This window comes from Dipodomys spectabilis, unplaced genomic scaffold, assembly GCF_019054845.1.
Source record: "Dipodomys spectabilis isolate Male_0828 unplaced genomic scaffold, ASM1905484v1 ptg000018l, whole genome shotgun sequence".
In the NCBI taxonomy this organism is placed as follows: domain Eukaryota; kingdom Metazoa; phylum Chordata; class Mammalia; order Rodentia; family Heteromyidae; genus Dipodomys; species Dipodomys spectabilis.
In genome coordinates this window covers 1,055,425-1,081,692 of record NW_024870695.1, presented here as the reverse complement: position 1 = coordinate 1,081,692, position 26,268 = coordinate 1,055,425, and the positions used below count along the sequence as shown (strand labels likewise).

Here is a 26,268-nt window from a genome sequence, read left to right as displayed (position 1 = left end):
TCCTTTGTTTACCCTTCACATCCCTACCCAGCCTCCCCCCTTGGCTAATTATTCTTGAGGCTATTATGAGATGGTGAGAAGGAATGGGGTCCAGTGGGGCAGAGCTGGTTTTCAAGGAGGAGGAAACAATGTTTGTTTCTTGGTGAGGCTGTAAAGAGAAGGGAGAGTCTGCTACCAAGAAGGAACCTCACTGAACTCTGGAAGTGGGTCTCCAGAGCTTCCCTCCTACTCATTTTCCTCCCTTCTATTAAAATAACCACCATTGAATTAGAGACCTATGATAAAACTAGAACACATTATTAACATCAAAAGACCTATGGTTTTTGTAGATGTGAAGGTAAAGGACCTGTAGCTCTTGCCTGTGAAGGATCTGTTTTTGGCAGCTTTTGTCCAAAGAAATACCTTGGTCATTTCTAGGCTGCTTTTTTTTTTTTTTTTTTTTTTTTTTTTTGCGTCCAGTTGTGGGGCCTGAACTCTGGGCCTGGGCGCTATCCCTCAGCTCTTCAGCTCAAGGTTAGTGCTCTACCACTTGAGCCACAGCGCCACTTCTGGCTTTTTTCTTTTTGCTTATGTGGTGCTGAGGAATCGAATCCAGGGCCTCAGGCATGCAAGGTAAGCGCTCTACCACTGAGCCAACTTCCCAGCTGCTTTTTTTTAAGTAAAAATTTTGTGTTTTTTCTTTGTTGGTGCTGGAATTTGAACTCAGGTCCTCTTGTTTGCTAGGCTGACACTCCACTGCTGAGCCATGCCTCCAGCACCTTGGACTTTTCATAGGCCACCAGTGAATTTTCTTATAGTTGTTAAGTACAGGTTAAAAAAGAATATAAGAATGGAAGTAAGGTAAGTACAAAGAAAGAAGGAAGTAGGTGGTTCCATTTGAAGCCAGTTATTGTAGATATTTTCCATGGTTGGTCTTAACAAATACCCTCCAGCCAGGAATGACATATAAAAATCTATCCTTGTGACTCCTCCTCATTACTGGCCATGATCCAGCTCTCACCTCTACGACACAAGAGGAGCCTGAGCTGGGGTGATTGGTCACAGGCTCAAGGGTAGTTTGGGGAAAAACAGCCCAGGCCACAGGATATAACACTCAGCTAGGACACAGAGCTCTGTGGACATGCTGCCAAGTACCCGGTGTGCAGCTGAGGCGGCTGTCCAGACCCCACTGTGTGGGCTGCCACTGGGAGAGGGGTGAGCAGAGCACTCAGCAGGGCTGGTTGGTGGGAAGATGCACTTTTCCATTTCCCAGCACATGAGTCATCTTCTCTGGGCCCCTGTGCTGTGCTTGCATGGACAGTGGCAAGAAGGGGGTGTTGTGGCTGAGTAGCAGCATCTGTGCCGGGGGTGGAGAGGGAAGAGGGTTGGGGAGAGGGTAAAGATTTAAATCCTTCACTAATCAGCAGCAGTTTGAATCACATTTTTATGAGTAAGGAAGTGATAAATTAGCCCTGCGTGTTCAGCCCCCAAGTGCTGTCAGCTGGTGCCCTTCTAAAGGTTTCTCTCTGCACCAGTCTGCATGCTGTCAGAGTCGCCACCCAGCCACAGGTCCCTGGCTGTCTAAAACCAGGAAGTACAAGGTCTGATGCTGCCTGGCCCTCCCAGGTGCTTGGGGTCTGTGGTGATTTGGCAGTCACTGCAAGTTATAGAACATCTGGGCCATCATTTTTCTTTCCATTCTTTCTTGGATGTGTCCTTCTGGGTGGGTGTTTGTGTATGTCAGTTCCTGGACTCTGTGGAGGAGAGCATTCCAGCCTGAAGCAGAAGTGATCTTGTGGCCCACAAAGCAGTCCAGATCCTTTCAATCTGTGCTTGAGTCTTCCCCAAGATGCAGGGTCAGAAGTATGATTTGGAGAGCAACAGAAAAGCCCTTACTTAAAAAGCATGTCCTTTGCTTATGCCTCTTATACTATCATGAATCTTTCATTTTTGTGCTCGAAAGCTGCCTTTGTAATAGCCACCTCCTTTTCACAATATCAGTAGCCCAGGGATAGAAATCATACTGTCATTAGCACTTCAGGGTGCTTATTTTTCAGATCTGTTTTCTTTGTGGATGTAGAGCTGTTTAAAAGCTTTGGATGCTTCAAAGTTAAAATGGAGGGAAGCTGAGATGATGGGGAAAGAATATCTTTCCCTAAGTAAGGCTTTTCCCTTGAGCTAACTCTGCCAGTGAAGGTGGAAGTTGGGAGGTTAACTTGACCTCTCTTCCACCCAGATTCAGCTCTCTTCCCACCCACAGGGGGAATAGATGTGAGCTTTCTGACATATCATTTAGCCAACCAGACATTCAGATTTTAGCAATTACCTTAAAACTCATGGGGTTGGGGCTGTTTGTGGAAAGATTTTTATTTCCTCCTATCATGTGGGCCCTATGCAAAATCTTATTTTAGTGGAACTATAGAGTCTAGAGTCTTAATACTCTACACTGAGGTGGTTGAAGACAAATAAATTTGAGGGATTGGACAAGGGATGTTAGGGAGCTTTGGTATTTATTAGGCATATAGTATTGCTGAATGCATGGATGAGGAAGGTCACAGCTCCGAGAAAGCCATGTTCCTTACCTGGCCTGTATCCAAACTGGTGGTGAGATAGGTGGTTCCAGAGTGATGTCACAATTGGTAATCTTTCAGTGGCATTCTGAGCTTGAAGGGAGAAAGGCCTTCTCCACATGCCTCAGTATTTAATACTGCAATAGCCATCTGATTGGCTGATTTGAGGTAAGGGTGAACTGTTGATCTAAACCACAAGCACTCCAAGAATTTTAATTTTAAAAAAATTCTGTAATTTGAGGAAACAAATCTAGGTTCTTGAAGATGAATAATTGAAGCAACATTTATGGTAGGGCATCACTGAAACCCCTTTGCATCCCATCTGTGCCCAATTTATTCCAGCCTGACCAGCCTACCTCACCCCCACCTTTCTCCTCTTCCTTTCTTTCTCCCCTCTTAATCTTCTTTTAAAAACGTGTTTTATAATATTTGGAATCAAAACCATTTCAGGCACACACTGTTTTATTTTACTCTATTATTGGATTATATTTCCTATAAATCATTGGATGTTACTCATTGGCCACTGCTGGAATAACTTCCCTTTTCTTGCCCTGGCCTCCTCTTTTTCCTCTTCTACCAGGTTCATAGAATATATTTCCATTTCAGTTTTGCTGAAAAGCCCTGATAGCAGCAAGAGGGCACCCAAGAGACACTTCTTCGTGTGTTATTGATGTTGCTTGCTTTGAGAGAACACTTAGGTGCCAGAATTAAAGTAGAACTAGACTGGATTTTCTTTCATGATCATTTGTGCTTGATTTTGCTTATTTTATTTTTGTCTTTTGTAAGACAATGCCTTGCTATGTAGCCTGGGCTGACCTTGAACTGGCTATCTTTCTACCTCCTGAGTGTGAGGATTCCTGGTGTGCCACCGTGCCTGGCTTCTGCCTGTTTTATGGTGTGAGTAGTGCTGAATTATAAGAATGCCATCTGTGTGTCTTCAGAGAGATAGAAAACTACAGCTATCGATATGGGACTTCCAGAGCTTTAACTCATTGTTATGTATACATGTTGACACTAGTTGGGAACTTTACTTCAGAACCAGAATTTGTCTTGTGGCATACAACTTTGGAAACTTTACCAAAAGCAGTTTGCTCCCTGTATTGATTCATATCTGACTCTCTTACTGAAGCAAAATGTATGAAGTGCCTAATCCTCTGCTTTTCAAAACAGTTGTACAGGAAATCCACCTTTCATAAGGAGTTAGGCTTGAATTTAGCTGTGTAAACTGTCCCTCTTATTCCTATGTCTATAGAGTCCTTGGACTCTTTATCCACAAGGATCCCTGCATAGATTGCTTTAGGTAAGCAGTGCTAACTTGTAGTTTCAGGTTTCTTCAGGCAAATTAATAGGGGGAGGGCCAGTGTGACCAGCAACTTTTATGAGAAATAGTGTTAAAGGTCAGAATGGGTTAGACTTTGAAGGCAGGGCAGAGAAGGCTTCTGTCCACCTTTCTTTCTTTCTTTCTTTCTTTCTTTCTTTCTTTCTTTCTTTCTTTCTTTCTTTCTTTCTTTCTTTCTTTCTTTCTTTCTTTCCTTCTTTCTTTCCTTCTTTCCCTCCCTCCCTTCTTGCTTTCTTGCTTGGTCGGTCATGGGGCTTGAACTCTGGGCCTGAGAGCTGTCCCTCAGCTCTTCAGCTCAAGGCGAGCGCTCTACCACTTGAGCCACAGCACCACTTCCGGTTTTCTGGTGGTTTATTGGAGATAGGAGTCTCACGATCTTTCCTGCCTGGGCTGGCTTTGAACCTCGATCCTCAGATCTCAGCCTCCTGAGTAGCTAGGATTACAGGCATGAGCCACTGGCGCCTAGCTAAGGCTACATTCTTAAACTTTGCATTCTGTTCCTAATGGGGAGAGATAACTATCAACCTGTTGTTTAGCACAGGCTTCTTCTCTTAGCTATCTAGCTGTATAGTTCCTTGCAAAAGAAGAAAAAACTTACAAAAAAAAAAAAAAAAAGAATATATGAAGGAGGGGACCTACTGAAGGAGGGGACCTGTCCAACTCTGAATTCTAGGGTTTTGTTTTGAGAATCAACCTATTACTTTTTAGGCTGAGAAAAAAGAAACAGTTGTAAAAAGCTAAAGAAAACAAGAAAATCATTTATAACAATCAAATTAGCATATAAGTTAGCATGTCAGCTGAGGAAATAGTCATTTTTGCCTCAAGATAATAATATGACTTGGTGTCTATGGCCAGCCTGGTATGGAGTGCATAAGTGTAGTATTCCATTGTCCAATGGTTGTTGTAAATTTTATCATTTCTGTTGTGGCTTTTATTGCTTCTCAATTTGATTTTTTTTTTCCCATCCAGATGGACTTAACTCTGAAAGAGAGATAATGTTTGGGAGAATTTTGGCAGCAAGGATTTTCAGTTACCCTTTCCATGATTTTTTTTTTTTTTCTGTCGGTCGTGGGGCTTGAACTCTGGGCCTGAGCATGGTTAGCTCTTCAGCTCAAGGCTAGTGCTCTACCACTTGAGCCACAGCACCACTTCCGTTTTTTTTTTTTTTTTTCTGGGGGGTTATTGGAGATAAGAGTCTCACAGACTTTCCTACCCGGGCTGGCTTTGAACTGTGATCCTCAGATCTCAGCCTCCTGAGTAGCTAGGATTTTAGGTGTGAGCCACTGGTGCCCTGCAAGAAGTTTCTTTTAAAAAGCATGAAAAAAGGGGGCTGGGAAGGTAGCTCAGTAGTAATAGTGCTTGCTTTGCATGCATGAGGTCCTGGGTTCAATTCCTTAGCACCACATAAACAGAAAAGGCTGGAAGTGGTACTGTGACTCAACTGCTAGAGCGTTAGCCTTGAGCTGAAGAGCTCAGGGACAGTACCCAGGCCCAGAATTCAAGATCCACAACCAACCAAAAAAAAAAAAAATAGCATGGAAAAAGTGGCTGGGAAGGTGGCTCAGTGGTAAGAGTGCTTGCTTTGCATGCATGAGGCCCTGGGTTCAGTTCCTCAGCACCACATAAGCAGAAAAAGCTGGAAGTGGTGCTGTGGCTCAAGTGGTAGAGTGCTAGCCTTAAGCTGAAGAGCTAAGGGACAGTGTCCAGGCCCAAAGTTAAAGCCCCACAACCAACCAAAACAAAAGAAAAAAACATGGAAAAAGCCGGGTGCTGGTTGCTCACACTTGTAATCCTAACTACTCAGGAGGCTGAGATCTGAGGATTGCAGTTCAAAGCCAGCCCAGGCAGGAAAGTCTGTGAGATTCTTATCTCCAATAAACTACCAGAAAACTGGAAGTGGTACGTGGCTCAAGTGGTAGAGCACTAACCTTGAGCTGAAGAGCTGAGGGGCAGTACTAAGGTCCAGAGTTCAACCCCCACAACCAACCAAAACAAAAGAAAAAACTTTCTGCCAAGTGCTGGTGGTTCACACTTGTAATCCTAGCTACTCAGAAGACTGAGATCTGAGGATCACAGTTTGAAGCCAGCCCAGGCAGGGAAGTCTGTGACATTCTTATCTCAACCACAAAAAGCCAGAAGTAGAGTTGTGGCTCAAGTGGTAGAGCACTAGCCTTGAGCACAAAAGCTCAGGGACAGCATCCAGACCCAGAGTTCAAGCCCCAGGACTGACAAAAAGAAAGGAAGGAAAAAAGAAAAAAAAGGAAGGAAGAAAGGAAGGAATGAAGGAAAGAGAGAAAGAAAAAGAACAAAAGAAAGAAAAACTTTTCTTGAGGAGTAAATTATAAATGTTTATCTTCAAGGTATTGAGAGCTATACAGAAGCCACAGGCCAGATCTATACTAGGTGTTGAATACACAAAGAAAATAATTCTAATTTTCAGAGGATACGACTAGTCATACAGGAGTAGAAACAAATGTGATAATACATGTTATATACAGTTACTATATACATGTTTTCATTTGATTCTCCTGTTAGTCCTCAGACAGATTGGACAGATATTTGATGTCCTACTTCATAGATAAGAATAATATCAGAAAGGCTATGTTACTTAGGTAAGTTTACATAGTAAATTATACCTAGGTCTCAAATATTCAGCCTTTTCCATCAAAAGATATAAAGATGACTCTGGCCAGCTAGACAGTAGAAGAATTTTTCTACTAATCTGAGTATTCAGATCCATCACTCAGATCTGGGAATAGAAGAGGATCAGAAGTAGAAGTGGGAGAGCTAGAGGAAATCAGAATGCTCCCAAGTAGCTTGGAACTCAGGCGCATGTAATAAGCTGATAGAAGGATATGGTTTGGGCAAATTAAGTCTTTCTGTGGTTCATGTTTGGTATTGTCATGTATAGAGGAAAATCTTCCTCTGATGGTAGAGAGCATTGTTCATGATCAGTTGGTTTAAAAAGTGTTATATTTCTCTTGGAATTATGCTAATTATACTACATATAATACATATGTATATTTATTGTTTACTTATTTATTTTGGTGCTTGTATTGTGCTTGAACTCAAGGCCTGGGCCATATCCCTTAGCTTTTTTGCTCAAGGCTGGTGTTCTGTCACTCAGGCCACATTTCTACTTCTAACTTTTTGCTTGTTGATTGGAGAGAAGTATCTCATGGGCTTTTCTGCCTGCCTCAGCTTTGAACCATAATCTTCACATCTCAGCCTTCTGAGTAACTAGGTTTATAGGTATGGGCTACCAGTGCTTGTTCCAGTCCTTTTTTTTGGTGGGGGAAGGGGGGTCAGTTGTGGGCTTGAACTCAGGGCCTGGGTGCTCTCCCTGAGCTTTTGTGCTGAAGGCCAATGCTCTACCACTTTTTTTTTTTTTGCATCCGGTCGTGGAACTCTGGGCCTGGGCACTATCCCTCAGCTCTTCAGCTCAAGGCTAGTGCTCTACCACTTGCACCACAGCGCTACTTCTGGCTTTTTTCTTTTTGCTTATGTGGTACTGAGGAATTGAACCCAGGGCCTCATGCATGCAAGACAAGCGCTCTACCACTGAGCCACTTTCCCAGCCCCCTGCTCTACCACTTTGAGCCACAGGTCTACCTAACCACATCAGTTTTCTGGTAGTTGGATATAAGAAGTCTCACAAACTTTGCTACCTGGGCTGGTTTTGAACTGGGATCCTTGGATCTCAGCCTCCTGAGTCACTAGGATAATAGGTATGAGCCACCAGCACCCTGCTCAAGTACTTTTTAAAAAATAATTATTTGTTGTTGTTATGTAGGTGATGTACAGAGGGGTTATAGTTAAATAAGTCAGTCACTTTTTGGACAATGTCACCTCTTCCCTCACTCTCCCCTAGTTTTTCCTTCCCATTCCCACCTAGAAGTTGTGTAGTTCGTTTTCAACATGCATAGTGACTTTTTTTAATTATAATTTTTTTTCTGCTAGTCCTGGGGCTTGAACTCAGGACTGGGCACTGTTTCTGAGCTTTTTTGCTCCAGGGTAGTGCGTAGATCTACCTGTTGAGCCACAGCTCCACTTCCAGCTTTTCTAATGATTAATTGAAGGTAAGTCTCATAGACTTTTCTGTCCATGCTGGCTTCAAACTAAGATCCTCAGATGTCAGCCCTCTGAGTAGCTAAGATTACAGGCATGAGCCACTAGTGCATAGCAAAATTTTGTGTTTTTTAAAAAATTAGTATACACTAGTTGTACAAGATGAGTTTAATGTGACATTTTCTTTCTTTTTGGGGGGGGGGGGGGGTGGGTCTGGTTGTGGGATCTGAACTCTGGGCCTAGATGCTGTCCCTCAGCCAGCTCAAGGCTAGCACTCTACCACTTCAGCCACAGCGCCACTTCTGGCTTTTTTTCTTTTTGCTTATGTGGTGCTGGGGAATCGAACCCAGGGCCTCATGCTTGCAAGGCAAGCGCTCTACCACTGAGCCACCTTCCCAGCCCCATAATGTGACATTTTCATTCATGTATACAGTTCATTTCTATTAACCTTACTTTTATCATTCTTCCTTATTCCCCTTCAGGTTTCTTAAAAACAACTTGAACAGATTTCATTGTTTTACTTTCCTATATGCAACCAAACTACACAGGCCATATTCATCCTCATTCACTCTTTTCTTTTCTCTCAGGCTTATTTGATTCAGTGTACATTTTAAGTTCTATCCATGTTAATGTATACAGTCATAGTTCATTCATTTTCATTGCTATATTTTATTCATTTACTAGTTTATTTGTTCTTGTATCAATGAACATTTGGGTTCTTTTGTTTGGGGCTATGACAAGGATTGACAGTCATTGTATTTATATATACACCACTTCTGGCTTTTTCTGTTTAAGTGGTGCTGAGGAATTGAACCTAGAGCCTCATGCATGCAAGGCAAGCACTCTACCACTGAGCCATCTTCCCAGCCTTACTATCCTATTTTTATTTTTTATTTTTATTTATTTATTTTTTTTTTTGGGTCCGGTTGTGGGTCCTGAACTCTGGGCCTGGGCACTGTCCCTCAGCTCTTCAGCTCAAGGCTAGTGCTCTACCACTTGAGCTACAGCGCCACTTCCGGCTTTTTTCTTATGTGGTGCTGAGGAATCGAACCCAGGGCCTTGAGCATGCAAGGCAAGCGCTCTACCACTGAGCCACCTTCCCAGCCCCTATTTTTTATTTTTTTGTTTGTTTTTGTTGGTCGTGGGGCTTGAACTCTGGGCCTGGGCACTGTCCCTGTGCTCTTCAGCTCAAGGTGAGTGCTCTACCGCTTGAGCCACCGCGCCACTTCCAGTTTTCTAGTGGTTTATTGGAGATAAGAGTCTCACAGACTTTCCTGCCCGGGCTGGCTTTGAACCTCGATCCTCAGATCTCAGCCTCCTGAGTAGCTAGGATTACAGGTGTGAGCCACAGGCGCCTTGCCCACTATCCTATTTTTAAAATCAGTTTTTTGGGTTTGTTTTTTTTTTTCTTTGGTTGGTTGAGCTTAGAGCTTTGAACTTGCTAGCCAATCACTTTGCCATTTGAGCACCATGCAACACTCCAGACCTTTTTGCTTTTTTATTTGTTATATGTCCTCAGTCCTCTTATTTATGCTTCCCACATAATTAAGATGACAGATGTGGATCACCACATCCAGATACTGATTGTGATGAGGTTTTATAGGCTTTTTCGTCTGGGTTGGCCTCAAACCTTGATCCTCCTGATCTCTGCCTCCCAAGTAACTAGGATTATAGGAATGAGCCAGAAGTGCCTAGCTATTACTGAATTTTTTTTTCTTTTAAACTCAAGGACTGCCTTGAGTTTGCTAGGGAGACCTACCACCTGCACCATGCCACACCCCCAGCCTTACCTCTGCCTTCCCCAAGTGCTGACATTATAGGCATATATCACCTACCATACCTGGCTTAAGACGCATTCTTACTTTTTAATTGGTTTGTTGTTGTTATTGTCATTTTTCGTAAATAGAGGTTTGTATAGACTTATGTGTTTAGTTTTAGTTACTTTTTTTTTCATTTCAGATTCTTCTTACTATTGCTTTCTTTATACCTGAGGCATATTCTTTTGAATTTATTTAGTGAAGGTGTGTGTGTGTGTGTGTGTGTGTGTGTGTGTGTGTGTGTGTGCGCGCGCGTGTGCCGCTGTTAATGGGGCTTGAAGTAAATGCTTTGCACTCTTGCTTTTTTTCGCTGAAGGCAGATCCTCTACCACTTAAAGCACAACTACACTTCTAGGTTTGGGATGGTTTATTGAAGATAAGAGTCTCACAGATTTCTCTGATCATACTGTCTTAGAATGGCAATACTCAGACCTCAGCTTCCTGAGAAGCTAGGATTATAGGTATGAGCCATAAGCACCCAGCTTGTGAAATTCCCTTGATGACACACTTTCTGTTTTATGTTTATTTGTAAAAGCTTTATTTTACCTTTTTCCTCCTAAAGATTATATTTACTAATAATAGAATTTTAGGTTCATGGGGTTTTTTTCCCCCTTTCAGCCTATTTATGCTATTTAACTGTATTTGAACTTCCACTGTTGGTGATTGAGGGCAGCTGTCTGTCCCTCTAATTGTTTTCCTTTAAAAGTAATCTATCTTCTCTCTCTGGGTGCTTTCCAGCTTTTTTTCTTTTTTTCTCTCTCTCTCTTTTTTTTTTTTTGCTATGATGTTTGCAGTTTAGTGATTTGTCAAGGTTTGAATTTATTTGTTCATTTTTTTTCATATTAGGGGAATTATTAGGCTTCATCTGTTTCTGAGTTCTTTTTTCCTCATCAGTTTTAGAAAGTTCTTAGTATTCACTTCTCAAATATCACTCTCCCCATGTTTTCTCTTTTCCTCTATGTCTCTGATTAGACATATATTAGACTTTCTTTGATTTTTTTTTCAAATTAAATTTTATTTATTTATTTTGCCGGTTGTGGAGCCTGAATTCTGCACCTGGGCATTGTCCCTCAGCTCTTCAGCTCAAGACTAATGCTCTATCACTTGAGCCACAACACCACTTCCAGCTTTTTCTGCTATGTGGTGCTGAGGAATCCAACCCAGGGCCTTGTGCATGCAAGGCAAGCACTCTACCGTGAGCCACCTTCCCAGCCTTGTTTCTTCTTTATTTTTTTGTGTCGGTTCTAGGGCTTGAACTCAGGGCCTGAGCTTCTTTTTTGTTCAAGGCTAGTGTTTTATCACTTGAACCACAGTACCACTTCTAGCTTTTTCTGAGTAGTATTTTGGAGATAAGAGTCTCCTGGACTTCCCTGACTAGGCTGGCTTCAAACCTTGGTCCTCAGATCTCATCCTCCTGAGTAGCTAGGATTACAGGCATGAGCCAGCAGTGTCCAGCATGTCCTTTGTTTTTGATGTCTCTTAAAATGTCTGTTTCATTTTTTTGACTCTTTCTGCATTCCAGGTCATATCTTTAGCTCCCTTTTTCAGTTTATTGAACCTTCTCAACTGTATTTAATCTGCTGTTAAATATACCCCTTTGAGTTTTAAATCTTAATTATATGTTTATCATTTCCAGATATTTTTATTTTTTTGTCATCTGCTCTGACTTTATGCTTTCTCGTTCCATGAACATATCTGTGAGCTTATCTTTTATTTCCTTGAAATATATTATACATGGTTATTTTAGAGACAATCATCTGAAATGGTGTGGCTTGGACATAAGCCTTGTGGAATCCCAGCTTTATGGCAGGCATCTTGGACTTCCCCCTAATGTTGAATATACCCACAAAACATTGGAAACCAAAGTTCAAATTCATCAGGTAGCAAGTTTTCTGAGGATAAAGGCTTTTACTCATTCCTTGACCATTGGATTCCATTTGTTTGCTAGTTCATCAGTGCCTTTAAAAAAATACCTTTTCTAGGATAATTAATTATGCCATTGGAAAAGTGAATCTATGTATTTAATTGGCTTACCATATGACTACTAAGAATGCTACTATTCTTTTTTTTTTTTGGTCGGTCGTGGGGCTTGAACTCTGGGCCTGGGCTCTGTCCCTCAGCTCTTCAGCTCAAGGCGAGCGCTCTACCACTTGAGCTACAGCGCCACTTCCGGTTTCCTGGTGGTTTATTGGAGATAAGAGTCTCACGGTCTTTCCTGCCCGGGCTGGCTTTGAACCTTGATCCTCAGATCTCAACCTTCTGAGTAGCTAGGATTACACGTGTGAGCCACGGGCGCCCGGCTCTTTTTTACTTTTTATCATCACACTTAAGCTTTTGTTTCTTCCCTTCTGCAGTGATAAAGTATAACCAATATCCAGGATGGCCAAAGCTTGTTAGGTTGTTCTTCCTTTTCTAGCTCCTGTCCATTTTTGTCCCATTTGTATCGTGGCAGATGGTAATATTGGTCACACATTAAAAAAAAATTTTCCCAGAGGTTTTCAGTGTATAATATACATATTTTGAAAGCTAATTGGGTAGAGAAATAAGCTGAAGAAAAGGGGAAGGGAAACAGCAGTTGGAGTGATAGGAACCATTTATTGCCAGAAGACTGTGAGCTAAAGATGTAGAAAAGATCGCTTGTTTCAGTCACATTACATTGCATTTGTGGTGAACCCAGATGGCTCATAAAGCCCTTTCCATTAGTTAGGGTCCTCTGTGCTTTTGTTCTAAACTGCTACTATTCATCTTTATATATCTTAGAACTGTTTGGTTACTTGCATGGCTCAGTTTTCTTTCCAGAAGGCAGTCTGTCATATATTTTGGAATGTGCTTAGGGTTACGGGAGCCTCTAGCTTGGTTAAGTCCTCTCTTCAGCTATAAAATCCATTTTGAAGCTTATGTTCAGAACATGCCCATGTGATCCATTGGCCCAAGTACCAACAGCAGATGCTGCAGGGAATTTCCAACTCTGGGTAAATTTCTGAAATCTGGACACGTGCTGTTCACACTTTGGCTTCTGAGGAAAGGATCAGTGGCCGAAAGAAGAGAGGGGCTGGCAGGGAACAGGAAGGAGAAAGATCTCCTAATGCCTGTCAGGGTTACAGGCTGTGTCAGCTTTCTTCTTCCTCTTCTCCAGCTGGCGTTGGTAGGGTAGAGTAAATCACTGTAGAGGGTTATGAGCTGAACTCACTGGGGACTCTGTGAGGCACATCTGTGACGTCACCCTGTTATCATTGTCTGTTCTGCAAAACCTCTTTTCACCTCTCCCCTGAGAGAGGGTGATGCCCAGAACTCATGTCAGGGTGGTGAACAGAGAGAAATATTTGGTAATCATTACTTTTGAGATGCGGGCTAAGAACATGCACTCAGGCTGTTATCACATTATTTAAGATTCCTCATTGTTGCTTAGTGAGTGAGGGGCCTGGAGTTTAAATTGCAGCACCCCCCCCCCCAAAAAAAAAAGAAATTCTTCCTTAGAAGAGAGAAACCCTCCTTACAAACATGACCTGATACCTATTGTGGGAAATTTTTTTTTTGGGGGGGGGGGGTCCGGTCGTGGGGCCTGAACTCTGGGCCTGGACACTGTCCCTCATCTCTTCAGCTCAAGGCTAGAGGTCTTCCACTTGAGCCACAGCGCCACTTCTGGCTTTTTTCCTTTTGCTTATGTGGTGCTGAGGAATCAAACCCAGGGCCTCATGCATGCAAGGCAAGCGCTCTACCATTGAGCCACCTTCCCAGCCCCATGTGGGATATTCTTAAAATTGCTAAGTGATCTCTTATAGCCCCAGCCTCCTGCCTCCCTTCTAAATACACACACACACACACACACACACACACACACACACACACACACACACACACACACACACACACACACACACACACACACACACACACACACACACACACACACACGATCAGATCATGTCACTCCTCTATTCAGAGTCTCCACTGGCTTCCCATTTCACTCAAATAAAAACCACAGTGTTTACAAGGCCTTCCTGTGTAGACCTATCCTCTCACCTACATTTCCCTTCTGACCTCATTTACTACTGTTCTTCTGGTTTACTTACTTTGCTTCAGCCATGCTGGCCTTCTTGCGGGTCCTCTGGTAAGCTGGGGATTCCCCTACCTTTGGCCTTTGGCATTAGCTGTTTTTTTTAACTGGAATGTTCTAGCTTTCTGCATGGTGAATACTTCACCTCCTATCATCTACTCTGTTTCTTTCCCAACTATGCTAAATATTTAATACTACTGTGCTGTGTTCTTACCTGCATTTCTAATCTTCTTTCCTATCCCTTTCACTTTTTTCCCAAATACTAAATAACCTTGCTTATTATGCCTATGTTATCACTTACATCTCTCTACTACTACTCTGCCAGAATGTAAGCTCCCTGCAGAAGTTTTCTTTGACCTATCTTGTTCACTAAGTGTTATGGGGATTTAGAATCATGCCTGGACTGTTATAACTTCTCAGTGAACATTGTTAATTTAGTTCAAGTCAAAAAATAGTTTGTCAGTGTGAGCAGTGAAGGTTGAATGGCATCTGTTCACTTCCTGTTTTCTGTTCAGATGCATCTCCAGAAAATACAGTTTTCAAATGCGTGTTTGAACCCTAACATTAAATTAAATACACTAAATGTGCTTAAGTCAGTCTCTTTGGGGTTCTATAAAACAAATTTCTTCAAAGCAGCCTAAGTTCTGTATTTTCTGGTTTCCTAAATCTTCCAACTTTTACTGTCCATTTTCCCTTCTCATAAATATTCTTTTAAATTCTCCTATATTCATCTCCCATATTTTTACTATAATTTTATTAAGCAACTTTATCCTGTTTATGTAAACTAAATAATTTAAAAAGATTTAGCATTTTGAGTCTTGTTTAGCCTATACGAAAGATAAGAAAGTGGAAACTATCTGTAAGCCAACTACCTAACAATGACATTCCTTTCAAGGTTTGTAGAACAGTTCAGTTTTTAACAGAGTTGAAAATATACTAATATAAAGTGTTTGGTTGTACTATTTTAACTTTCTGTAAATACTTGGATTATAAAATACATTTTTTGTGGGGACAGGTTCTCATTTTGTAGTCCCTACTGGCTTCAAACTTGAGATACTCTTGTAAGCCCATCCTCCAAAGTGCAAGGATTACAAGTGTGAGTCTTCATGCCTAGCTTTGTAATGACTATCTTGCTTGCTTTAATATTGTTGGCATGTACCTCCACACTCTCCACAAATATATTTGCATTTTTGTCAGCTAAAGGGAATCGTAGCATTTTTTTTTTTTTTTTTGGTGGGTTGTGGGGCTTGAACTCTGGACCTGGGTGCTGTCCCTGAGCTCTTTAAGTCAAGGCAAGCACTCTACCACTTAAGCCACAGCACCACTTCCAGTTTTCTGGTGGTTAATTGGAGATGTCTCAAGGACGTTCCTGCCTAGGCTGGCTTTTAAACGAGATCTTCAGATCTCTGCCTCCTGAATAGCTAGGATTACAGGTGTCAGCATCTTTTGTTGGGTACCTTTTTTTTTTTTTTTTCCAGTTGGGAAGAGATATTGAGTACCATGCTTAACTAAATTAAACAGCATGAGAGCCAGGTGCTGTTGGCTCATACCTGCAATCCTAGATACTTGCTTTATTACTTTGTCTTTTTTTTTTTTTTTTTTTGTCGGTCGTGGGGCTTGAACTCTGGGCCTGGGCGCTGTCCCTCACTCAACTCTTCAGCTCAAGGCAAGCCCTCTACCACTTGAGCTACAGCACCACTTCCAGTTTTCTGGTGGTTTATTGATAAGAGTTTCATGGACTTTCCTGCCTGGGCTGGCTTTGAACCGCTACCCTCAGATCTCCTGTGTAGCTAGGATTACAGGCATGAGCCATCGGCGCCTGGCTACTTTGTCTTTAAAAGCACAATGGAAGGTATGCTGGGGGCAGCATTTTTATAGTGTAGTGTAGTGAGTTGGAGCAGTTGGCTATTTTGATCTATTTATTCAGGAGGATGGATAGAGAGTAATGTTTTTTAAAATTTCTGTGCTTTATGGAGGTTGGAGAAAGGTATAGGGATAGGACAGATCTATCTTGCCCATTGTAGAGAGTTGGATTGTGACTTTTCCATTTTCTGGTCTGGTTGACTCTTGGAAGAAAAGACTGGGATTAACTGCCAAAAATGAGATCTTTCCTTGCTCTGAATGCCATGTGACCTCATGGTTATGAACTTTGTAATTGATCCCATTTTTGTAAAAGAATACACATACATATATGAATTGAAAATCAGAATTTAAAAAGTTTTTTTTTAATGATCACAATACTTGAGTGAAAGAAACATTTTTAAAAATTGTAATACAAGTACTCTACCACTTGAGCCACAGCACTACTTCCAGTTTTCTGGTGGCTTATTGGAGATAAGAGTTTCATGGACTCAAGCCTGGGCTGGCTTTGAAATGCAATCCTCAGATCTCAGCCTCATGAGTAGCTAGGATTATAGGCGTGAGCCACGGGTGTTCAGCCTGAATTAAAATCTCTATCTGTCTGTCTGTCTGTCTGTCTGTCTGTCTATCTATCTATCTATCTATCTATTCCCTTCCTCTTATCCCCAAACTGAAGGACCTCACTCTCACTCTAAGGAGAATAGAAAACCAAATTAATAGGAAAATTCCTTTTAATTACCTATTAGGCCAGGATGCTTCCTTAGAAGGGAGACTTGGAGCAGTCATTTCAACCATAGTGATAGAACCTGCCATCAGTTTTGACCTTACTTGAGGCCACTAAAGGCTTAGAGCTGTCCTGGGAATGGGTGGAAATGTTTGCAATATGTGTGCTATTTCTTTAAAAGAGAGTGTAGCGGAAGTGATGCTGTAGGGAACATCTGCACTTGGGGCTGAGTGGAGAAAGCGAGATGCGCCGCAGCTGGTGTAAGGCCCTGGCAGGCTGAGGCGCTGCTGTCTGTTGGGGTTTACTTCTGTCTACATTGAAACATGGCTTGGGAGGGGGTTGGTGGCCTTCTGCCAGCCTCAGCCTGCCCTTCTCTTTCCTCTTTTCTCTTTACTCCCCCCCCCCCCCCCACTCCCCTCCCTCATGCTTTAAAGTCACATTTCCAGGCCAGACGTAGAATTAATCTCTGGGCACTTCACATTGCTGGCAGCTGAAAGCAGGATGTGGGATCTTTTTTTTTTTTCTCTTTCTCTCTCTCTGCGTCTTGGCTGACTTTTTTACCTCTCGAAGAATTTGGAAGGCCGTGAGATTTCCCCCTCCCCACGAGTACTGTGGAGTTTTTCAGCACGCTGATCACCCTGCTGCGGCTTCACCCTAATAGACTTCATATGTTGATGCAGTTGACATCAGTATCAAACTATTTTACATGTGATCTGGTGTATTTCCTGAGGAAATCTGCAAGATATTTATTAAGAACTAATAAAATAAACCTCTCCATGAGTTTTTAGGTAGTTTTCAATTTTTCATGTCTCTCTCGTTTCCTCTTATCAATGAGTTGCTATTTTCTCTCTCCTCTGACCATTGCAAAAGGAAACAAAAATAAATGTTTTAAACTGTTCCTGAAGGGACAGGGATAGAATAGTTCTGCCATGATGTATCAGCCGGGGCTGTATTTTTAGTGCAGCGTTGTAGAAACTAAAAATATCCTGTTATAGTGGATCCTTTTTATAAGTCTGTGTGTGTGTGTGTGTGTGTTTATAATGTACGCACAAGTGCCTTTGTGCATCGGCAGCCGCTCTTCCCATTACAGCTGGACTCCATTAGTCCTTGAAAATTAATGTAATCCTAGTTAAGAAAAAAATTAATTACTCTACCAGAGCTGTGTTTCATCCAAAACTAGTGTTAGCTCCCTAGCTGGCAGCTCAGTTTGAGAGGCTCCAGGGACCCATGGAGTTGTGGCTTTGGTATCACAGCATTTGCTGCTGTGCGTTTCCTGTTGAGAGCATTCCTCACTTTTCAGGGTACCTATGTAGACCCCTTTTCTTCAGTTAACGACTGTGTTCTAGTGTGTCCATCCCCAAATGGGGTGTCCACCACAGGTTTAACTCACCTGCTGGAGGTTTTATCTTATTTCTTTGCAGCAGAGAAACTTTGGCAATGGTTGATTTCATGGAGAGAAAATAACATTTAAAGTCTAAAAGATAGGTGGGGATTGTCTGTGTGGTCAGTTAAGAATGACAGTCATGTTTTGCCCTTAATATTTGTTTAAGGTTTGGATTGATTTGTTTCATACTCACCTTTTATTATAAATGAGTATGTCACAGTTGACTGCTGGTTTCTAATTGGACTTCTCAGCACCAGCCTTGATTGATTGTGAGTAACTTTTTCAGCTTTGTGATCGGTATTGTGGGGTGTTGTGCAGGGCACAGCCCAGAAGTTGTTGCAGTGGACCTCACCTTCATGCTATAGCTCTCGTGCAGTTGCCTGCTCTTGTTTCTCTCTGTGGCCCTGGACTAGTGTTAGCAGGATAGGTGGGAAGATGGGTTGTTTGTTTTCTTACTGGTCACTCTCCAGGCCCTCTGCTGAGAGTCAGGGCCGGATCCATCTGTCTTGGACTGCACTTCTCTTTTTCTGCTGAGCTGGGGCGTGGGCAGCATAGGCCTGTATAACTCGTGACAGGCCTCCCAACATGCCACGATGGCATGGATCCTCATGGAGCGGTTCAGAACAAAAACAGGGTTAGTGCCCTTTTGTTTCTTTTTGGGCATGTGCTCTGAGGCTTGTCTCTGGACCTTGTGTTCTTTCCTGCTAGTGGCTATAGGTCCTCCCCCAATCCCTTCCCGTCATCCCCTCGCTGACAATTGTTTAAGCCCTCAGCTTCCTGTACTTGATCCCCAAGCAGTATAGTTCAGTGAAAGTAGTAATTAGGCCTTTTACAAATTTATTTTATTAGTGAAGAGAGTTGGTGTGTAATGGGCTATAATTCTAACACAGCTAGTTTGGAGATTAATAAAAAATGTAAGAAGAGCACTTTTTAACAGAGGCAAAGGGCCTGTTATTTCAAGTTTTCAGCTGAGTTGAAATCAGAGCAGCCTGGGACCCATGGCCAATTGTGTTGTTGGGAGGATGCAGAGCCACGTTCCTTGTTGTTACAGTCTGTGCAGTGCCCGTCCTTGAGGGTGCTTTACGCTGGCATTGGAAAAAAGGAAACTTTGTTTTCCAAGAACTCTGCTCTCTCTCTCAGCTTGATAAGCATTTAAAAATAAAAGCTGCACAATTGAAATTGGCAGTGCATCCTCATTCTTTTGTCTCTCTGTTTATTTTTTCCCTCATCCCTCAACATGTGTGCTACAGCCCATGGTTATTACACCCTCAAGAATGATATCCTGGAACTCAGCAAACTCGCACCAAGGTCTGCCCGCCTTGCTGTTTGAAGCTGGCTGAGGCATCAGGGCCTAGCACTGGGAGGCTGTGGATCAGGCTCACTATCCCCATCTGTGGCACATTCTCCCTTTCTCCTGAAACCACTGCCTGGAATTTTCAGTTCCAGAATCCCAATTGTCAGCTCAATCTGTCTTGTTAGTTTTTGCAGTTAACTTAATTGATTTGTTTACCTCTCCATTGGAGGAGCTCAAAATGAAAGTGTTTTGGCACTGATTAGGAGCAGTTCTGTTTTGCCTTTTAAAAAATGATTCTGTTGAGCCTACGCTTTTTTATGATACCCAACCCAGGGAAAAGAAAAGCTACTATGGCTTTGACTTAGGGTGACTGTAGTCTGGTTTGCTTAGAGAATAGATATTCACTGTTTGAGATTTTTTAAAAATTAATGTATATTATTAAGTGAGTAGTTTTGTTGTGATATTTACTTACTACTTATGAATTACTAATAGCTCATCTTTTGCTCTCCAAGGTACCTTTAGGTCATAAAATTTGGCATCACTCTAGCTTAGATGAATTTAGCAAAAATCAAACAGACAAAAACACTACTTCCTACAAACCATTAGTTTTTTTTGTAATAGAAATGTAATGGTTTTCTGAGGTGTAGTGCAAACCTGGCCTTCAGCATTGCATGCAGATTCCACTGGAGTCCTGCACATGTGACCTCAGATGGAATTGCTATATCTGGCTCTGTGAGAGGACTGGCTTTCCCTCTTGAATAGTTCTGGTTAGGCCAACATTGAAATACCATTCCACTTGTTAGAGCATTTCTGGTTATCATTGCCTCCTTGATTGAGTCAGAACCTGGAGTTAGTTTGGTAGGGTGTGGTTTCAGGTTTGCAGACTTTCTGGTTGATGCCAGCAAAGGGTTGTTGCCTGATGTAACGGAATAGGGTGTTACTTCAGGTTAGTAGTTCCTGTTTTTGCTTGACTGGTTGGACTCAACCTGGTATTACTGTTTCCCAAAGAATATTTTTGGTTTGAAAACTGAAGGTCAGCAGTTCGAAAGTGCTAAACTTGAAGCCAACTCTGTGGTTGCCTTGTGCCACTGGGCCAGCAGCATTGCAGTCCTGATCGATTGATCTGCAGCAATATGAAACCACGAATAGTAACTGCCAGACAAAACTCCATCTCACCCCATTCCCTTATCCAACCTTTCTCTCTGCCCAAATCCTCTTTCTTATTGCTTATGTGACTGTCTCACTCTTGGTTATGTATTTCACTTTTTTAGGTTTATCTTTTTCCATCTCCCTGTCTCTTTCCATAGCAGTTTTTAATACTGTTTTAGTTAGTTCCAGCCTTTTCTCTGAATGGATCCCATTGGAAAATGCATTTGAAAGGAAACAGTTATACACTTCCCTTCCTTTGAAACTCTGTTGGCACCTTTTCCAGTGCAGTAAACCACACAACATGTATTTTCAAAGTTTCCAAATACAGACATGCTGGCGTTAAATTTGTGAAAAAGTATTTTATTCAGCCGTATGGTAACTGGGACTTTGAGAGATGCTGATCAGATTTGAAATTGGTGCTGACTTTTGTAACTTCGGGTTTTCAGATCTCTGCAGGAAATACAGCCACACTGGCTCTTGGGAAGTCTTCCGTGTTTTTCACTTTGGCCTTGAATTGCAAGGTTGGGCAGGAGGACTTGGGGCAGATGTAGATGTGGGGATCCCCAGTCACACCCAGAAGAAAACAGGGAAGGCAGTGAGTCATTGAAGAGTATTTCGTAGCTTTGTTGGGCATAGAAACTGGAGGTAACTGCCTTCTATTTACAAAAGGTAAGTTCTGTGTTCTACAGCCAAGACTAGAAGTATAATAACACCTGTTTGTGTGGTTCATTATTTTCTTTAGGATTCTATTTCTAAGAAGAATTTATTTATTGGCATTCAAATCAGTGTGATGAGCCAGGCACTGGTGGCTCAAGCCTGTAATGCTAGCTACTCAGGAGGCTGAGATCTGAGGATCGTGGTTCAAAACCAGGTCAGGCAGGAAAGTCGGTGAGACTTTTTTTTTTCAACTTCCTTATTTTTCTTTTTATCTTTTTTTTTTTTTTTTTGGGTCCGGTCGTGGGGCCTGAACTCTGGGCCTGAACACTGTCCCTCAGCTCTTCAGCTCAAGGCTAGCGCTCTACCACTTGAGCCACAGCGCCACTTCTGGCTTTTTTCTTTTTTCTTATGTGGTGCTGAGGAATCAAACCCAGGGCCTCAGGCATGCAAGGCAAGCGCTCTACCACTGAGCCACCTTCCTAACCCCTATATATTTATTTTTTAATTGCGAGAATTCCATACAGGGGAGTTACAATTACAAGAGCAAGATAAAGAGTACATTTCTTATCAAGCATTGTTGCCTCCTTGTTGTTTTCAGTGAGACTCTTATCTCCAATAAACCACTAGAAAACCGGAAGTGGCTGTGGCTCAAGCTGTCAAACGCTGGCCTTGAGACGAAGAGCTCAGGGACAGTTCCCAAGCCCAGAGTTTAAGCACACGATCCAAAAAAAAAAAAATCAGTGTGATGTTGCTAAATAATTATAAATTATTACCTTATACACCTCCTCCTTTCTTTGTGTGCTTTTTTGCTCAAAGCAAGCACTGTTATCACTAGAGCCACAGCCACACTTCTCACATTTATTTATTTGGTGTTTAATTGAAGATAGAGTATCATGGACTTTCTTGCTCTGGCTGGCTTCAAACCTAGGTCCTCAGATCTTACCTTCTTGAGTAGATAGGATTACAGGTGTATCTGGCACCCAGCTCAGTTAGCAAGTTTGTTAAACACTCATTATGTCTCCTTCTTCTTAATTTTTTTGAAGGGGCTTTTGCTTTTTCAATTTAGACTTTTCAGAAATGCTTGTCTAAATTCTCTTTGTTTTCTTGGAGTCCTTTTTCATCTGGCATGCTAAAAAATCAGCATTTACTAAAGTTCTTACCTTGACTTTCTTTTTCCTCTTTCTTTGGTGGATTGTAAAATCTCACAGTTTCAGTTATCAATCCTTCGTGAATATTTCTCCTTTTATTTTTATTTGGTGCTAGTCTGGGAGCTTGAACTCAGGGCTGGGTACTATCTATGAGCTTTTCTGCTCAAGCCTAGTGCTTTACCACTTTGAGCCACAGCTCCACTTCTGGCTTTTTGGTGATTTAATTGGAGATAAGAGTCTCTGGACTTTTCTACCCAGGCTGACTTTTAACTGTATTCCTCATATCTTGGCCTCCAGAGCAGCTTGGATTATGGGCATGAACCACCAGTTCCCTGTTCTGAGTCACTTTTGTCTGAACTTTTTCTTGAGCTTTCTCCCAAATTTCTAATTTCTTCTGGACATTTTCATCCATAGTCTCACCTATTTTTTCCTATTGTATATAAGTTAGGTTCCACATGAAGCAGACTTAAGATAGAGATTTGTATGTAGTTTATTCTCCAACCAACTTCTTGTAACACCTGAGAGGACTTGCAGGGAGCAGGATTAGGTCAGAGGGAGAAGTTGCAGCTGTAACAAAAGCCTTGACCAATCCTACACGAAACTCTGGAGCTAGGTTAGCTCCTTAAGAACAATTGACCTCAAGGGCTGACTCTTTATGTACCTTCTTCTGCTCCCTAGCAATCAGTTCACTTGTAGAGTGACATTTTGGAAGCACTTCACTTGGAGGGCAAATCTGGAAATGGCAATCAGCCGAGAGCCACTAATGCCATCAATTCCAACGGCGGCGGGCAGAGGCCGGGGAGTGCTTTAGTTCTGGAGGTGCTCTTAAAGCAAGCACCAAATCATTTACTGCAGTTATGATTCAGTTCTTCCTATGCACAATATTTTTATTGTTGGTCCAAGTGCCCTCCACAAACTAAGACTGTCTCATGTCTCAGCCTTACTGTTTCTGTGAAGTTTTTGGTTCATTTGGTTTTGTTTTTGTGTTGGTACTAGGGCTGGAACTCAGGGTCTGGATTCTCTCCCTTAGCTTTTTCCATTCAAGGCTTATACTTTACCACTTGAACCACAGACACACTTCTGCCTTTTTTGGTGGTTAATTGGATGTGGTCTTTCTTGCTCATTCTGGCTTTGAACTGAGATCTGCAGACCTCTACCTCCTGAGTAGATAAGATTACAGATGTGAGACACTGGCACTTGTCAACACTCTTAAATTTTTGCGTTTCCTTGAATACCAGTAGCTTACAACTATAATCTTAGCTATTTAGGAGGCTGAGATAAGAGAATCCCGTTTCTAAGCCAGCCTGAGCAGGAAAGTCCATGAGATTCTTATCTCCAATTAACCACTTAAAATAGCAGAGTTGGAGCTGTGGCTTAAGTGGTAGAGAGCTAACTTTGAGCACAAAAGCTCAGGGACAGTGTCCTAGCCCTGAGTTCAAGCCCCAGGACCAGCATAAAAAAAAATCAGATTTTCTTGTTGAGCATGGTGCCCGGGCCTATAATTTCTAATTCCTTAGGAAAGAGAGATTGGGAGGATTGTGGTTTGAACCAACCCTGAAAGAAATTAGCAAAGCCTCATCATAGTGGTAAGTCTTAGTCTTTAGCTCTTTGAGGGTTTAGTTCATATCTAATCCATCTTTGAAAAACTAAATGGCTAGCACAGGACTTTACGTGTATCACATGCAATAGTTACTTTTAGTAAATACTGTGAATGAATTGGACCAGCACTATGTGAAGTATCTATCAGAACTGATAAGCTGTAATTACCAGGCACTGTAGTATGTATACTTGAGATTTACTGGAGTCTGCACAGGAGATCCCAGCCTATTAGGAATTAGTCATCCCAGTAAGATTGGGGGAATGTGACAGATTATAAATTCTGTGTTAGGGCAGCTTTTTGCCAAGTGTACCCTGTAAGTGTTATAGACAGAAATACTGAGCCCAGAGGAAGAAGGTCAATCAGGAAGCACAGTATAGGATTAATATGTGCTGAATTTTGAAAGAAGGGCTTAGATAACAAGGAAGAAGGAAACTTTGAGGAAGCAGGTTTGCTCTTTTGATTCCTCTACCAACTTTTGGTATAGGACGCCCCTCCACCCCTTTTATTTTTATTTATTTTTATTTTGGGGGGGGTCCGGTCGTGGGGCCTGAATTCTGGGCCTGGACGCTGTCCCTTAGCTCTTCAGCTCAAGGCTAGCACTCTACCAGTTGAGCCACAGCACTACTTCTGGCTTTTTTTTTTCTGCTTATGTGGTGCTGAGGAAATCGAACCCAGGGCCTCAAGCATGCAAGGCCAGCGCTCCACCACTGAGCTACCTTCCTAGCCCTCCACCCCTTTTTATTTCATTTTTTTTGTGCTGGTTCTGGGGCAGGAACTCTGGGCCTGGGCACTGTCCTTGAACTTTTGTGCTCAAGGCTACCACTGGAGCCACAACTTAACTTCCAGCTGTTTGGTAGTCAATTGAAGATAAGATTCTCACAGATTTCCCTGCCTAGGCTATCTTTGAGCCTGGATCCTCAGATCTCAGCCTCCTGAGTAGCTAGGATTACAGGTGTGAGCCTGTTTATAACACATGAATTAAATGTAAATAAACTATTAAAAGGTACCCAAGAAATACTATTCTATTATGTGTATGGTAAGACAAATGTATCAAATCTATGAGTATTATTACAAAAACATATAGAAATACAAATATACTGATAATATATATTGTTCTTTAAGATCTATAAAACTAAGTTACAAATGACACTAACTCAAAAAATAACTCTTATAAAAGACCCAGGAGTGGTGGTATACACCTGAAATCCCAGCACTTGGTACACTAAGGTAAGAAGATCGAAAGTTCAAGACCAGGGCTGGGAAGGTGGCTCAGTGGTAGAGTGCTTGCTTTGCATGCATGAGGCCCTGGGTTCGATTCCTCAGCACCACATAAGCAAAAAGCCGGAAGTGGTGCTGTGGCTCAAGTGGTAGAGCACTAGCTTTGAGCTGAAAAGCTGAGGGACAGTGCCCAGGCCCAGAGTTCAGACCCCACAACCGGACCCAAAAAAAAAAAGAAAGTTCAAGACCAGCATAGGCTATACATCAGGATTCTTCCTCATAAAACCAAACCAGATTAAGCCAAACAAAACCATAGAAAACAACAACAACAAAAATCCTTGATGGATTTCTTTAAAATTAGAGATTCCTGGTAACTAATCTACATGCTTACCCAAAATGACAGAGAAACTGAGTGTCATAGAAACTCAAGTTTAAGTGCTTCAGGCAAATTGATGATTAAAGATCAGTTAAGAATGAAGACTGAGCTGGTGCTGGTGGCTCATGCCCATAATCCTAGCTACTGAGGAAGCTAAGATCCAGAGGACTGTAGTTCTTGAACAGTCTGGGCAGAAATGTCAGAGACTCCATCTCCAAAAATAACCAGCAGACAGTCAGGCTGAAGGTTTGGCTCAAAGTGGTAGAGTACTGGCTGAGTGAGCTTGAGGCCCTGAGGTTAAACCTTAGTACTGGCAATACAAAGAAAACTGAGTACCTGTGGCTCACACCTGTAAATCCTTAAATCTTAGGTACTCAGGAGCCTGAGGTCTGGTTCAAAGTCAGCCCCAGCATGAAAGTTCAAGAGACTCTTATTCCAATTAATCACCAGAAAACTGGAAGTGGTGCTGTGGCTCAAAGTGGTAGAGTGCTCGCCTTGAGCAAAGAAGCTCAAGGACAGTGCCCACGTTCCCTAAGTCCAAGCCCCACTACGAACAGCATCAGAAAAAGAACACTGAAGAATTCTATAATATTAAAGTGACACGATACTAGAAAATATTCTTGTTTTAAAAGGACCAAATAGCTGGGCACTGGTGGTTTATGTCTGTAATCCTAGCTACTCAGGAAGCTGAGATCTGAGGATCGCAGACCAGGCAGAAAAGTCCCTGTGAGACTCTTACTCCATTAACTACTCAAAAACTGGAAGTGGAACTGTGGCTCGAGTGGTAGAGCCCTAGCCTTGAGCACAAAGAGGCTCAGGGACAGAGCCCAGCCTTGAGTTCAAGCCCCACAACTGACAAAAATAAATGAAAGGACCAAGTATATCAAAATATACATGTAAAAAAAAAATATATATATACATATATAAACACAAAGGTACTAATGTGAAAGGGGAATTATCTTGGCTATAAGTTTCAGATTATGGGCATTTTGGGGATGTTTCTAAAACAAAAGAGCATAACAGCATGC

At 42.1% G+C, this 26,268-nt stretch overlaps 1 protein-coding gene and 1 non-coding gene across 3 annotated transcripts in view; one reads left to right on the top strand and one right to left on the bottom strand.

Annotated features, from left to right (window-relative positions):
• Positions 1-26,268, top strand: part of Smg6 (SMG6 nonsense mediated mRNA decay factor) — a 249,850-nt gene that overhangs the window by 75,199 nt on the left and 148,383 nt on the right. The window lies entirely within an intron of this gene.
• Trnaa-ugc lies at positions 8,284-8,348 on the bottom strand. Its single transcript has one exon. It is a non-coding gene; the product is annotated as a tRNA-Ala (tRNA).